Here is a 17,784-nt window from a genome sequence, read left to right on the forward strand (position 1 = left end):
TAGATTGAAGTTTGTATGAAAATTTAAGATGGATCAGTATATCGACAATCGAGGTGAATTGTTTAAATCTGAATATGTAATATAGCTTAACGGTACTTGTAATTTGTCTGAAAAGCTGATATGATTCCCTGACACGCTCGCCAAAAACAAATTTGTAAATAGTTTGTTTTCTGCAATTTAAGTTTCCTGTTATTTCATTTCTTAGTTTAGAACATTCTAAAATCCAAAAAGATTTTATTTCTGCTTTATTTTAGACAAACCAGAGTGGAAAGTTGATTGTCGGATTCTAGTAAAATGAAGCAGATGCAGGAGATTCTGAGCTGAAGATCGAGGAGAGCTTACATTGTTGGAAAATATGTGTTTTCAAAAGTTTCAAACAAGTTCATTAAGTTGATACTTGTTATTTTGTTTCAGAAGATTGGAAAATTGCTTTACTAAATCAGTTTGTTTCGTCAAAAGATCAACCAGGGTCATTAAATTGGACTTGGTAGATTAATCAAGTATTCAGGGTCATTAATTTGAACTTGAAAACTTGAGTGGATTTATAAAACTGATTGAAGTTGTGTTTATTGTTTGATAAGATAGAATGTAATGTTATCAGTTGAGAAACAGGTTTGGATGATAGTTCCCAACGGAGGCAATTTGCAAAAGCTTAAACTAGATATCTCAAGATTCCAGCATAATGAGAGGGGGAGTCAGTGAGAGGGGGAGTCTGGATCAAGAGCTAATGGGAAGCTTGTAGATAAAGCTAGAAGTAAATCTGAGAACTTGTGAAGAATGTTTGAGGTGACAGACAGAGTTGGTGAAAAGTCAAAGACTAAAGACTATGGATCTGAAGATGCTAAAAAGACTACGTGAACATCCAAGGGGAGTCTGTTGATGCACGGAATGTCTGTTGACTGCGTCTACATGAAGTCTGAAGTCAAGATTGGTCTAAAGGGGTTTAAAGTGTAAATATTGGGTAATATAGACATAGGATCGCTTATTAGTCATGTATGTTTTATGAACCGCTTTTGTGTCATGGTTTAGAATCGCTTTTAGGGAATGTGTGTGGATCGCTTATATGACACTGGTGCTGGATCGCTTATTGGACTGTCACATAAGCGACCCAGGTTGTCTATAAATAGGTTGAACGGTTCATAATGTGTAACGGTGTATGTATGTGCTGAGGTGCCGAAACTCTGCTGGAATTTTATTAGAAAGCAATACAAACACAAGGAATTGAAAGGATTAGCTGTTGTTACTTTACTTACGTTGATTCCGCCTTCGTATGTGAAGATGAACTACTTCGACTGACTTTTCGGGTCATAGAACGGTCCAACAATCCATCCAGGATCGGACAAGATGTATCAAGACTTAAAAGAATACTATTGGTGGCCGAGACTCAAGAGCGACGTTACTGTCTATGTTGGAAAGTGCCTGACCTGCGCTAAGGTTAAGGCTGAATATCCGAAACCGTCTGGCCTACTACAACAACCAGAGATTCCCGTATGGAAGTGGGAACAGATCTCGATGGACTTCATAACAAAGTTACCTAGAACCCCTAGAGGGCATGATATGATATGGGTGATTGTCAATCGGCTAACGAAATCTGCGCATTTCCTACCAATCCGGGAGAAGGATAGCAGCGGAAAGCTTGCAGCGATATACTTAAAGGAAATTGTCACGCGGCATGGAGTGCCAATCTCCATTATTTCAGACAGAGATGGACGCTTTGTCTCAAGAATCTGGCAATCATTCCAAGAAGCCTTTGGGTCTCAGCTAGATCTGAGCACGGCATCCCATCCACAGACAGCGGCTAGAGCAAACGGACTATACAAACATTGGAAGATATGCTTCGCGCATGTGTCATGGATCTAGGCGGCAGCTGGGATACTCACCTACCTTTGGTTGAGTTTTCCTACAATAACAGTTATCATACAAGCATAAAGGCCGCGCCGTTCGAAGCTCTGTATGCCGCAAGTGCCGATCGCCCCTATGTTGGGCAGACGCCGGTGACAAGCGTATGGTTGGCCCTGAACTAGTACAAGAGACGACCGACAAGATTGCGCAGATCCGAGAGCGCATTAAGGCGGCTCGAGATCGACAGAAGAGCTACGCTGATCAAAAACGAAAACCCTTAGAATTCGAGGTGGGAGACAAAGTGTTGTTAAAAGCCTCACCTTGGAAGGGCGTAGTCAGATTTGGAAAGCGTGGAAAGCTGAATCCAAGATACATCGGACCATTCAGAATATTGAAAAGAATTGGTACCGTGGCATACAAGTTGGAGTTACCGGGAGAACTTAATGGAGTACATGATACGTTTCATGTATCCAACCTGAAGAAGAGTCCAACACAAGAAAACGTGATCATCCCGTTGGATGAAGTGCATGTTGATGAAGCCCTCCAATTTACAGAAAAACCTGTTGAGGTTACCGACTAGAAAGTCAACAAGACCAGGAGGAGCAGTGTGAAACTTGTCAAAGTACATTGGAACTCTAAGCATGGGCCCGAATACACATGGGAACGCGAAGACCAGTTCAAGGAAAAGTACCCCCACCTATTCAAAGAGACTCCTGCGAGGGTTAGTTCATCCTGAATTTCGGGACGAAATTCTTTTAACAGGGGGAGACTGTGACAACTGGCACAAAACCGGTCACTTCCGTACACTTTGATTATTATTTAATGACTGCAATTATGTGCTTAAATGTCAGCATTGACTGATTAGATGCTAAGCAAGTGAATTCATGCACGTTGTATACTACAAAATATTGCTTTATGCAAAAACGAGAGCGTTGCGTCAGAAATATTAGTAAACTCACCGGTAAGACACACTGTGTCAACGGAACTACAGAAAGCAGTCAGGCAATAAAATTAGAGCCTAGGTGTAGGTCCAATAACAAGAATACATTAAAACCCAAGAGTACATACAAGGGTTTAATATATATACTATATGAAAGCAAAAATAAGCACTAAAAAGCACCCGAAACGCACTTTAAGAGCAGAATTTATATAATTCAGCAATAATTCAACATTTTGGCACTGAAATATTATGCAAAAATGTCGTTTTATTATCCAGAGTATTTCCCTAAGTGTTGGGAATTGAAAGGGTGCAAGAAAGGTACTCAAAAGACACTAAAAAGCGTAATTTAGCACTTTAACGAAACGGTGTCTAACCGAACAACCGGACTTTACCTGGAATATGAAAATATTGCCATAAACATTATTTGTGTTTTTCTGAGCCAGTTAGGGTCCCCGAATACCCTAACACCCGCCATAAAACATGACACACAACTAACCGGGTTAAGCACTTAACTAACTTACTTAACCTAACTAATAAACTAACTAAATGGTTGGAACGGAACTAGAACCCCCCCCCCCCTTGGCCGATTTCGGTCACATTGTGACCATAACTTGTACCATTGTCATTAATTTATTAACCTTGGTCCCATATCTAGAGAACATAAGGTCCTTTGGACCATAACCTTAATTTTTGCCTATAAGTAACAAGTCTTGCACATATGAACATTCACTCTTCACAACACCAAACAACTCTCCTCTCTCCCTCTAGAAAGCTCACGGCCAAACATCCCTAAACATCCATCAATTTTTCGAGCCTTGTTCAAGCCATTCCAAGGTCACTCAAGCGTTAAGGATCATATTCGAGGAGGCTTGGTGCATTCGGAAGGCGAAGGACCTCACTCTATTGCTTTTATCCTCTCATTTTGCGCTTAGATTCTTCCCTAGCCTCGAGCTAGTGGTATGTTGCTTAGATCACATTCTTGAACTATTTTGAAGTGGTTAATATGATATGTAACGGTTAAAACTCGAAATCTTACAAGTTGATGCATTAAAGTCTACTAAAAACACTAATAATGATGGATAAAAGCTCATATGTTGTGTAAATGTTATAGTAATTGATTAGTGTGGTTATTTGGACCCGATCTATGTTGTGGTAGCTCGGATCATCATTTAACCCGGGTTGGTCATGATCATGGATCATGACACAAGGATGTTTTGGAAGAAACAAGGGTTAAAGGGTGAAACTCTACTACACATGAATCATGAACTTGTGTAAAAAGGAATTTTTCTTGTAAAATGAAGTCTAAACTAATAGATCTAAAGATCGACAAGTGGTATTTTCGAAAAACCCACTGTAAGACGAAACCATGTTTTATAACCGGATCTTTCATGAACTAGAGGTGTTTTTGTGGACAAACAAGAGTGTGGACACTTGTGTAACAAAAGTTTTAACAAAGAAATAATTTTCATAAAAACCGACTAGAAGTTGTGAAACTTCATATTCTTTAAAAATAAGATTTTTAAGAAATTAAACTTATTTATAAAGATAACAAGACTTACTAAATGTGCTAGTAAATTACTACACATTTTTGTAAGTATTCAAGTTCATGAAATGGAAGAGATTAGTAATTGTTGTTGATGATTGTTGTTGATAATTGTTGATTGATGATTGTTGACGATTTAAAAGAAAATAAAGACATGTTTTGAAAACATGGGAAACCTCCATTTTTAGGGGAAACTCTGTCAAAATTTTTATAAATTTTGACACTTGGAAAAAAATATAAGTTTTGAGAAACTTATTCCCTAAAAATGTATTTAAGAGCATTACCAAGGTTTCCCTAATTTTTGGTGATAAGAAACGAGGATTTCTTCAAGAATAAAAATGGATATAAGTATGTATATGTTTGAGAGAAAAATATATATTATTTTACCATCAACTTTTGTGCTAAATGTATATAGTATGTGCTATACGTGCTAGTGTATAGAGACTTAAAAATACACATACAACATACAAGATACATAATTCCGGTGCAAAGTGCAAAACACAAGATACTTATATTAAGTTTAGAGAAAATAATATAAGTAAGATACTTAGTTAAAAATATAAAATATTTTTAACACAAGAATATGTACACAAAAGAGAGTGACTGTACTTGTGCGATGCAAGTCTAGTGACTAACGTTAAGAAAACGCGTATAGGTTACGACGTAAATTAAGCAAATCCGGTGAAGTTTACGACGCACAGGAACGCAAAGTTGTGAGTTCATGCTCCCCCTTTTCTCTTAAATGTTTTCAGTTTTATAACTTCGGGGGTGAAATACATGTTACAAATATTTTTATGTTTAACAAATGGTATGATAATAAAAAGCACACTTGGTGAGAACGAGTAACAAGTGTGTAGTGATATAAGAATACAAGAAACACACTTGGTGAGAAACGAGTACCAAGTGTGATGTGATATAAGAATACGGGAAGCGCGCTTGGTGAGAAACGAGAACCAAGTAGGATGCGCAATGAAAAATGATGCGAGAAATCGTGTCACGAATAGGGTTAAGAGCCACCATTAATCAACAATATACCTAGACCGCAGAACAAAAGGTTAGATCTAACGGGTGTCGGGCAGCCACACTCTCGGTGAGGGCGAGTATCGAGTAGTGCTTTTGTGTCTCAGAATATACCAATTAAATGCCTAAGGTTTGGTGACTTCCTATGTCGTGTCACATGTTAATGGCTTTGCAACCCATTAACAATCCTGAAACTTACAGGAATACTTTATTTACATAAAATTTCATACCATACTAAAACTTGATGAATACTTGAGTACGTGGGGTACTCAAGAAAAGCTTAAATTGTACTTGAAGTACGTGGGGTACTCAAGAAAATGGGAATTATACTTGAGTACGTGGGGTACTCCAGAAGAATTTGAATTATACATGAGTACGTGGTGTACACATGAAACTGGATTTATGAAAACTCGATTTATTCACAAACTATGTTTTCATACAAAGTATACAAACGTGAAATACAAAACGGCATGAATTCACACCAACATTATGTTGACGTTTTTCCAAAACTCACATGTATTTCAGGTAACTAGGATGGATGTGCGCGTGGTCTTACTTATGCTCGTGGATGTCGCTTACGTTTATCTTTAAATAAAGTGTAAACCTTTGAAAACAATGTTTTATGTTAACTCGCGATGTAAACGCTAACTTATGATTTCAAATTATGGTATTTGAAGTTATTTTCAAGAGCATGTAGTATGTTTACCTTTCGTATGCAATGAGAACCTTTCATGATCACACCTCGTGCTTCCGCCGTAGAAAGGGGTGTGACAACTACTACTAGATTCGCTCATGTGTCCCCTATATATAGTCATGGTGGGTTCGCTTATATGGACATGTCCGTATTAGCGGACCTGACATAAAAGCGGACCTCCTATGTCCGTATAAGCGGACCTCCTATTATATGGTCATATAAGCGAACCTAGCACACTAAACACCTACAATCTCCTGTTTTCTTGTACAATGTGCCCAAAAATAACATTCTAAGACAAAGACTTGATCCAAGACGAAATCAACAGAAGAATTGCACCAACAGCTGCGCGACCAGCAAGTGAGAAGGGGAAGACTCGGAGAAAGCGGGCATCAAGATTAACACCTTCGATGCCGAAGGTGCTACACAGACGGGTGAGGCGATTGATATGTGCTGGCGCGTCCTCATCATCACGAGCATGAAACTGACAAGAGTTGTTAATGACAGTCATGATGTATGAAGGAATTTTCCAGGACTTATCATTGGTGATTTCAGGAAGGGTGATGGGTGAGTTTGTGGTAAAACCCGTGGTGGAGCGTTGGTGGACGGTTTGGTTATGGGCCATTTGGTGAACTGGTGGTGGACTATGGTGACGGGAGGGTGGTGGGGAATTGTGGGGTGATGACTTCGGGGTGAACTCGTAGTTCGGTGGTTTAGATTGAAGTGTAGAGTAAGATAGGGCTGAAGATGAAGTTGAGGATTTCTTTACCTGAATACTGGGTGTGGAGAATGAAGACTTGTCAATTGGCGGCTTCACCGGTCCCTGCGAACGCGTGTGGGGCATGAACTGCAAAACCAAGAACAAACAAGTAAGACAACTCCAACAAAAGACTCGAATAATACGAAAAAGACACTAAAATTACTTGACTCCTACGACTCACAAACACACAAAGAGCACATAGCGATATCAGTTGAAATCCAAACGAAGCAGTTAACGCAATTGCCAAGAGTTCCCCGGCAACGGCGCCAAAAACTTAATGTGGAAAAAGTAGTTTAACTAAATAAACTAAAATTACCCTAAATTAAGACTCAAGTAATAAAAATCTAGACTCTCTAACTTGACTAAACTACTCACCGGCAAGTAAACTGGTCGACTCTAGCACAGAAAAGTAAGTCCAGATGTCGAACCCACAAGGACTCTAATGAATTACGTTAACGACTCTATTTAGACAAGACACTGACACGACTTAATAATTATTGTGTTTTAAAGGGGGGTTTTACTAAAATCCTAAAATTGCAATTAAAATGAAATTAAACTAAGACACGAACGAAGACTAAGGTTTGATTCAGATGAGATTAACGACTACCTAGACTTGAATCTAGTTTAACTTTGAATGGACTTCTAACGGTATTATTGTTGTATGGAGCCGGGATCGTAATATACTAAACCTTAAGGTATTTCAATGCTAAGATTTCCTGACCCTTCTTAGGAAGAAACCTAGGAAACCCTACAAGGCTGTTATGAATACCGACTGTTAGACTTCCTCTAAGTCCTCTAATGACTCTAAAAGTGCCCTAATACGACTATCTACCTCTCAGCGCGACAATCTAAGGAAATTCTAGGTTCTGACTTGGTTTACTAGACACAAATGCAATTAGGGAACTAAAACCGATTTCTCTCAAAATCTATCTGTCACACCCCGACCACGTAGAACATACAAAACGTGGCGGAAACGTCGGGGAGTGTTGTAACAGAATCAATTGTTTCAAATCCATGGCAATTGAAGTTTCGTTTTATTAATCAAATATGAAAGTATACATTGTTTAAACAAGAACCAAAGAGTACATAACATGAATTAACTAGTTCTTGTCTCGTTTTAAGTCACTAAGGCACAGGTCCCCTAAGTATGTCTTGATAAGTCCTATGCATCATCTCCTGAAAACACATGTGAAAATAGGTACGTCAGCATAAAAATGCCTGTTAGATACATTGGTTTTGTGAAAACGGAATTCATGACTTATGTTTGAGAAAATGTTTAGTCATGAACCTTGTAATTTGCTTTGTCTTGTAAATCATTTGAAAAACGATAAGATCAGATGATATGTATAAATAGAGAACATTGTATGGTTAAACGGATAACCATGTAAAATGAGTTTGTATAAGATAAGTCGTTTGTAAAACAATGTCTCGTGAAAAGTGTGTTATTTGTATAAAATGTCATATGTCTCAAATTGAAATGATTCAAATAACGCTACGATATGTAATACCATACAAACACTTATATATAGGAAGTACCAGCGGCGTATCCACCATGCTTGTATCATATTACACACGCCTCGTTACTTAATCACTTACTCAAACCAAACATCAAGATGTAATGTTTAACAATTGTGGAAATGTTTATGTATAGTCAAATATCTATTGTCAAATGTAAATCATGTCAACGGATACAACTGGTTTACACGGTTTAATGGTTATAAACGGTTCATATAATCGAAGGGTTAAGACGGTTCACATGGTCAAATGGTTACAACGGTTCAAAATGTAGTATAATGTGTTCATATGCTGGATGAGCATATGCAACAGAAATGCAATGTAAGGCAATGTACTAAGTACGCACACAATGAGCATACATAGCATGTAATGTAAAGCAATGTACTAAGTACGCACCTAATGGGCATACATAGCACGTAATGTAAAGCAATGTACTAAGTACGCACACAATGGGCATACATAGCATGTAATGTAAAGCAATGTACTAAGTACGCACATAATCGGCATACATAGCATGTAATGTAAGGCAATGTACTAAGTACGCACACAATGGGCATACATAGCATGAACACAATGAAATCATGTACTATATATGTACTATCGAACATAGCAAGTATATGATGTGAAAAACCGGAAAGCATGAAAGTAGTAAGTAGGCACATGTGTTTCACCCCAAAACAGTTTGGAAAACAGTAAAAGAGGGGTTCAATGTACTCACCTGAGATTGCTTTGAATTCCTTGTGTAATAATCACACAATGCTAGAGATCACGGGATATCAAACGGCACCTAATAGGTAGCTATATTAATATACCGGACCAAAATCGGAGGATCGGATAGTATGCGGGTTTGTAAACCAAACGAGTATGGAGACTCGTGTAATATGGTTTAACAAAGCCTACATACTAAAATGAAACCTAACCTAAGTGCTTGCGACCCATTACGACCCGTTTAGGTAGCTTATGCTACCCTAACGCGTCGTTCGCGTAGAACGCGTCTGGAACGCCTAACATCGTGACCACAAGGTATAACCACAGAAGGTTATAGCTATGGTCACCTAATGTGTTTGGCCGGATCCTAATGATCGACCAAATGGGTCGGGTTCGAAAGTATAAGCGATGGTTTAGATCGCTTACCTTACGACCCTATATATGCACTAAACTAAAAGTGACGAGCTAAGCATGTTAGAACATGCTTAACTAAGATTATAAAACAGGTTTGGCATCAAAACAAACGGCTTTGATGCTCACGAGTAGTTTTGGTTACAAAATATGCAAGAATGCACATTTTGGCCGAAACTACGACTCGTCACTGAGCCTAGATAACGTGGTAATCAGTAGGTATAGTCACTACGGACTATAACCATCGTGATCACACTCACGTTATGAAGTTCCATGAACTTCGGGTTGACCATAGGCTGGTCAATGCAGAAAGTCAACAAAATGTTGACTTTCGGACTCGAAAAGCGAATAAAAGAACGAAAGAATACTTACGGAGTGTCCCCGAATGCTAATCTAGATCAAAATGGCTCAGGTATGAAACAATGGTTCCAACTTAGAGCCTTTAGATCAGATTGTGTGAGTTTTCAGCAAAATGGGGGGGGGTATTTATAGGAAAAGCAAAACTGTTAGGATCGTTTCTTGAATAACGTGCCACGATCTCGCCCGTACACTTGTCACAATGTTGTGGTACCTCTGTTCTTGCCCCTTATTGGCTGGAAGAGACAAGGGAGCTTTGATCTTTCACTACTTGAAGAGGCAACAACATTAAATGTTGAATCTGCTGTTCTGGGGAGGCCTTACGAACCGTATGGATTTTGGCTTACGATCCGTAAGCCCTTAGTTTGGCAGATTTACAGTTTTGGTCCCTGTTGTGCCAAAACTTGGTATTTGATGCATTTTTGACATGTTTAAGCCCCGTTAACCCCATTTCAAAGCTCTAAAATGAAGTTAAAGTATAGGGAACTTAAAATGTGCTAAAAAATATCTCGGATGTCGGTTCGTTTGGCCGTACGGTCGCGATGTTCGGTTAATTACGACGGAATGCGCATAAGCGCGAAAGACGATCCAAATTGCGCGACGAATGGATTTTTCTCATGCCATACACTAAGGCCTAATATAAGGATCTTTACATGAATTTTTGGATGTCCGGATGTATTCAGAACGTAAGTTATGTGTGAAAGTGCGAACTTATGCACTTTTTGACACTTTTAGTCCCTGAATGATCCAAAAGTTTGTTTTAACACACCAAGCACCTCAAATCTATTTCTACGCTATGTAAAGGATATTTATGGTATGTTTAACTTATGGACATGTTCCGGAATGTCTGTTACAGTTCAAATTGGCATACTTTCGCAGTTTGTCAAGTTTAGTCCCTATAAGCGAATTAACTTGTTTTTGCCATACCAAAGCCTTCAAAACTTATTTCTAAGTTATGTAAAGGTTATTTAAGGTATGTTGAGTATATGTTGATGTTCCGGAGTATTTGTCGCATTAAACTGAGTAAGTTTACGCACCAGTTTGCGTATAATTCTCAAGAAAACGATGTAAAGTTTGAAATTGAACAAGAATTGATATGTGCAAAAGATACACATATTTATACAAGATCCCAAGTATGAAATACAATATTTCATCGGCTTGGTATTTGTTTGAGGGTCGCGGTGACACAGGTGTCACAGTCTCCCCTACTTTTGGAAATTTCGTCCCGAAATTTATTCGTAGGAGTCTATTTGTGACTTTGCCAAATAACCACCAGCGATATGCAAGGCAATATCCTGTCATTTCCTTGACGGTTCATTCTTCAGAAATGAAAATGAACAGACGGAGTCATTTTCCTCATCGAGTATTCTTCAGAAATGGAAATGACGGAATAAGCAAACGGATGTTCATTGCCTCATCGGACAAATCTTCAGAAACGAAAAATGAACTAACGGAATCATTTTCAACGGTTGCTTCATCAGAGTTGGAAATGAAGGATTACACAACGGATATTCATTTCCCCAACGGATAAATCATCAGAAACGAAAATGAACTAACGGAATCATTTTCAACGGTCGCTTCATCAGAGTTGGAAATGAAGGATTACACAACGGATATTCATTTCCCCAATGGATAAATCATCAGAAACGAAAATGAACTAACGGAGTCATTTTCAACGGTTGCTTCATCAGAGTTGGAAATGGAGGTTTACACAACGGATATTCATTTCCCCAACGGATAAATCATCAGAAACGAAAATGAACTAACGGAGTCACTTTCAACGGTTGCTTCATCAGAGTTGGAAATGAAGGATTGTGTAGAAATGAAGGATTACACAACGGATATTCATTTCCCCAACGGATAAATCATCAGAAACGAAAATGAACTAACGGAGTCATTTTCAACGGTTGCTTCATCAGAGTTGGAAATGAAGGATTACACAACGGATATTCATTTTCCCCAACGGATAAATCTTCAGAAACGAAAATGAACTAACGGAGTCATTTTCAACGGTTGCTTCATCAGAGTTGGAAATGAATAGGGTTAACTCTAGACACATGACAGAATTTGCTGAGATTTCTGTGCACTAAATTCCATAATTATGTATGCATCCATAATTAAGTAATCCCTTGCACAGTCCACACAGTTTGTTTTGTAATGTTTTGGGGAAAGATATCAAGCTTGTGATGAGGGTGACTAGACTTCCATCGGGTCCTTTTAATTAGATCCACAGGGGATTTTCTTAGTTAGGCCACCAAGGAGTCCTTTCAGCTATATTGTCACATGATATCCCTAACCAGATTTTTGGATGAATCTGTTTAACTAGACCACTCAAGGGGTCTAATTATGAAGTAGTACTTTATAACCCAAGGGACTTAACTGTAACGTAGAAGTCCATTAAGGATTTTAAGTAATACCTTTGGGTATCCTACGATGAATCTCTTGTACAAGGATGTAGGATTCTACGAGGATTTGGATAACATAATTTGGATCACACAACAACACATAAGGGAACACATAAGCACAAAGTCACATAATTGTTTAACTTGATTATAATTTGTTATTAACTTGTTATTGATTGAATACGGATATGGAAACCAATCGACGGGTCTCAATGTTCACTGGAATCTATCTGAGAAGATAGAAAGATCTCCCAAAATTCGATTTTTGATTACAAGGAATTATCATATTCGAATTAAGGTATACAACAATTAAGGACTTACGGGAAATCCTTAGGTACCCTATTAAGGATTTATAGTGGTACTTTGGATATTCGTCATGTGTTGTAACTTGCGTCTTGTATGTGACAACTCGAAATCTAGAACCTTTCGTTGTGTCTTGATGTAACTTGCTCGTACGTTATGTGACTAGTTAACCGATCAAACTTAATGATAATGTGAACCTTTATGTGATATGTGCTTTATTATGTGTGCATTGTATGTATATATGTATGTGTTACATGCGAGCCGAGAACCCAACACGAAACAACAAGGACCCGACTCGAGACCATGTGGTCTCGAGTGAACCGTAACCATTAGGCCGGTTTGGGCCTTTGGCCGGTTGGGCCATTGGGCCGAAAACCCTTAGCCGAAACCCATGAAGGGTGCAACATTTGGAGCTAATATATATACCACACCTTAGTTAAACCTTGTCATTTGTTGAAACATCACACACACACTCTCCTATCTTCTCTCTCACTAGAACTCTAGAACACAAACACACCTCCAAGCTCTCGGATCCACTCGGTTGGCACAAGAACTCTCGGATTTGGACTTTGGATCGGCACACACACACACTCCACCAACCGGTTAGTATTTATCATGTTTATTGATTGATGTTTGTTGTTGATTACATGATAATATGAGTAATATGATTCAACTAGTGTAAGATATGTTTGATGATGTTTATGTGTGTTAAAAAGCTTTAATGTTGAATGTGTTGCTAAAAGAACTCATGATATCTTATGAACAAGTATTACACAAAACCCTTGATTATTGATATTATGAAAAACCGGTTTTGTTATGTGAAGTATTATGATAATCGGATAGGTGTAGATATGATTTTGAGATGTTTTGATGAGTATGTTAAGTATGTTTCATTATGGTTCATAATTTTACTAGAACAAAGGTTGATTATGTGATGAATATGTTTGAATATTTGAAGAACACTTTGAATGATAGTTGAAGATATGAAAACCCTTGTGATTTTTGATCCACTTTGACTAATAGCCTGATTAGGAAAACTGTTAGTGGAATTCTATTGGTTGTTTCCTGATTTGGGCCTGATTACATTGTACCATTAAGCTGACCATATATGCATCAACACGTGAACATGAAAACGACAACTACCGACTCGCAATCACCCAGTTGCGACTCGCAACCACAGCGTGATGACTCGAGACCACGCGGTTGCGACTCGCAACCATAACAGGACAAGCCGAGACCACAGGTTACGAGTCCCGTTGCGACTCGAGACCTCAGCATGACAAGCCGAAACCATGGTTGCGACACCGGTTGCGACTCGCAACCACCTGAGATCAGCACAAACAGCATGACTCGAGACCATGCTTGCGAGTCCGGTTGCGACTCGAGACCACACTTATGGGCCTTAGTTAATGGGCCGGCCTTGTGGACTTCTTTGTTAACTGATTAATACGTGTACTGGGCTTAGGTAGAACTTGTGGGCCAAATGTGATACTGTGCACTGTTGTTAAACTGCCATGATAAAAAAAAACTGTATGCCGTAACTGCTACTTGTACGTGCACTGCTTGGTTTGAATCTGATTATAAGTGATATCCGTGTTAGGACGTTATTGACTACTTGCGACTTGATTGACTTTCTGTGATTAACTGCCGAGCAAACCAAGGTGAGTTCACACCCTTTACAAAGCATGGGATTCCCTGGGTTGGGAACGGGGTTAAGGAACGTGGATTCCTCGTCCTCCTTGGGTAGGACGTCAGTGGTTCAGGAATGTGATTCCTCGTCCGGATGGACGGATAAACGTACTAGACTAAAACTCTATCACGAAGTCCCTCCTTTTTGTATCGACTAATCGCCGGGCCAATGGCGAGCGGGTCATTAGTTAGATAGCGCTATTTAGGTCTGACAAGCCTCACACCGTGCCGCAGAGGGCGGGCGTGAACTAATGGATCTGGGGCACGTCAATGATGATAGACATTGATGTTTTCAGGGCACATAAACATGACTACAGTCAGCAGTCGATATGGTAACGAGTCTAGTGTACGCATGGGGTAGCCCCCACGGCCGAAATGCCTGATAACTAAACATTGGGGTAGCCCCCACGGCTGGAGTGCCGGAGTAACTGGGAATGAACATGTCACGTTTTAAACTATGGGGTAACCCCCACGGCAGGATGCCAGTTAAAGTAAACTGTTTTCGAAACAACTAAAACGAACACCCAACCGTGAACTCACTCAACTAGTTGTTGACTCGTTACTACATGCTTTGCAGGACCATAGGTACTCAGCTGGAGCTTGCATGGAGGAGGGTCGTTGTGGGACACGGATTGCTACGTGCTATGTTAAACTTGAAACTTTTGAACTTATGTTATAACTTTAAACTTATGCTTCCGCTTGCAACTTAAACTTATTTGTTTTGAAACACCAATCGTATTGGTTAAACTTTTATAACTGCTTATATACTTGTTCAGTATGATTGGTGGCTGGATCCTGGTCAGTCACGCCTCCAAGCGGTAGTACTCCGCCGGTGGGATTTTGGGGGTGTGACAGATTGGTATCAGAGCCATTGGTTATAGTGAACTTGGTTTTAATAAAGGAGAAACGTTTTTGTTAAAACCAGACTATAACCGGTTTAGTGCTCAACGGTCCACAACGACACATCGCTCCTCATGCATGGCTCAACATTCTAGGTAATATGATGTGCGTATATTGCCTACTTGTTAATTACGTAGTACATTGCTCATGGTATGCTTGGTTAGTATAACTACTGTTGTTTGAACACGTGTGTGCTTACTCTGTCCTACTATCGTACTTTCACGAACCTCTCTCACACGTATTACTCTTATTATGAAGAATCATGTCTGGACGCGTTAACATGACACAAGCCCAGTTGACGGCTTTGATCAACGAACGAGTTGCCGCAGCGCTTGCAGCTGCAAACGCAGGAGGTATATCCTGCAGTCCGAAATTGTCCTAGGATCATTTGGATCCTACTCTCGTGAACCAACCTTTGTGTTAAACTCTGTCTTTCTTTCACCTACCTTAGGTCAATATGCTCAGGCACCGGTGTGCACTTTTAAGACCTTTATGGACTGTCGACCCACAACCTTTAGCGGCACTGAAGGAGCAGTAGGTCTCCTACACTGGTTTGAGAAACTGGAGTCTGTGTTCGAAATGTGTGAATGCCCTGAAGCGCGCAGGGTGAAGTATGCTACTGGTACTCTCGAGGGTTTGGCCCTCACGTGGTGGAATGCTCAGGTGCAAATGCTGGGGTTGGTTGCTGCCAACGCCACCCCATGGGAAAACTTCAAGGAAATGATCAGAGAGGAATACTGCAGTCGTGATGACATTCACAAGCTGGAAGATGAATTCTACAATCTCAAGATGTCGAGGTCAGAAATTGAGGCATACACTAAGAGATCGCACGAGCTAGCCTTGTTGTGTCCTACTATGGTGGATCCTCCGTATAAGCGAATTGAACTCTATCTCAAGGGCTTGGTGCCAGAGATCCAAAGCCATGTGACTTCAGCGAACTTGACTACTATCCAACAGGTTGTACAGTTGGCTCACCGTCTCACTGACCAAGCGGTGGAGCAGAACAAGTTACCGAAGCGTATAGGTGCTGCCACTACTTCTGGAACTTCTAGTGGGGACAAACGGAAATGGGATGGAACTTCAAGCAGGGGTTCAACTTCGGTGCAAACTCAGTCTCAGCAGAGAAAGACGGATGATCACAAGAGCCCCAGTCAGCAGTCATCTGGTGGTCAAAGTCATGGTGGGTACAAAGGGAATCACCCCAAATGCAATCGTTGCAACCTACACCACAGTGGGCCATGCACCAGGGGCAACTGTCATCGATGCAACAAGCCTGGTCATGTTGCAAAGGATTGCAGGAGTGCATACCCCGCCAATCAGAATCGTCAGCAACCTCAGCAGAATCAGCGACAGCAGCAGGGTAACAACAAAGGGTGCTTTCAGTGTGGAGCTGAAGGTCATTTCAAGAAAGATTGTCCCCAACTGAATCAGAACAACAACAACAACAATCAGGGGAATGGTAACAATGGGAACAACAACAACGGTGCAAGGGGGCGAGTGTTCGTGATTGGTCAAGGAGAAGCAAGGAATGATCCCAACGTGGTGACGGGTAAGTTCCTTCTCGACGACTTTTATGTTACAGTCTTATTTGATTCGGGTGCCGATACTAGCTATGTGTCACTAGAAGTTAGTAAGATGCTTAAGCGTATTCCAACACCCCTGAGCGACAAGCACACTGTAGAGCTAGCTAATGGTAAGAGTTTGGAAGCCTCACACGTAGTCAAGGGTTCCCAGCTTATTCTCGCTAACCAGACCTTCTCTATCGATCTTATTCCTATTGTCTTGGGTAGTTTCGACGTTGTCATTGGGATGGATTGGTTATCCCAACACCGAGCAGAGATTCTTTGCAACGAGAAGATCGTTCGTATTCCTGGTTTAGGTAGTGAACCTCTCATGATTCGTGGCGACAAGAGAAGTGCTGTGGAGAACATCATCTCTCTTCTTAAGGCTCAGAAATGCTTACGAAAGGGCCACACTGCGATTTTGGCTCTAGTTACTGATACCACAGAGAAAGAGAAGAAGCTAGAAGATTTTCCAGTTGTCCGTGACTATCCTGAGGTATTCCCTGAGGAATTACCTGGTCTTCCGCCCCATCGCCAAGTCGAGTTTCAGATTGAGCTAGCTCCTGGAGCTGCGCCTGTAGCCCGTGCACCTTATCGATTAGCGCCATCAGAGTTGGAAGAACTCTCCACGCAACTACAAGAACTCCTGGATAAAGGTTTTATTCGTCCTAGCTCATCACCTTGGGGAGCCCCAGTACTTTTTGTGAAGAAGAAGGATGGTACCTTCAGAATGTGTATCGACTATCGCGAACTCAACAAGGTAACTGTGAAGAACCGTTATCCTCTACCGCGCATTGACGACTTGTTCGACTAGTTGCAGGGGTCGAGCTACTATTCAAAGATCGATCTGAGATCGTGATATCACCAGCTGAGAGTTCGGGAGGAGGATGTCTCTAAGACGGCCTTTAGAACTCGATATGGGCACTACGAGTTTTTGGTCATGCCATTTGGGCTGACGAACGCACCGGCAGTTTTTATGGATTTGATGAACCGAGTTTGCAAACCGTACCTGGACAAGTTTGTTATAGTCTTCATCGACGACATCCTGATCTATTCTAAGAGCAAAGAAGAGCACGAGCAGCATCTACGACTTATTCTGGAACTCCTTCGGAAGGAACAGCTTTACGCGAAATTCTCGAAA

This window comes from Helianthus annuus, chromosome 5 (assembly GCF_002127325.2).
Source record: "Helianthus annuus cultivar XRQ/B chromosome 5, HanXRQr2.0-SUNRISE, whole genome shotgun sequence".
Lineage (NCBI taxonomy): Eukaryota > Viridiplantae > Streptophyta > Magnoliopsida > Asterales > Asteraceae > Helianthus > Helianthus annuus.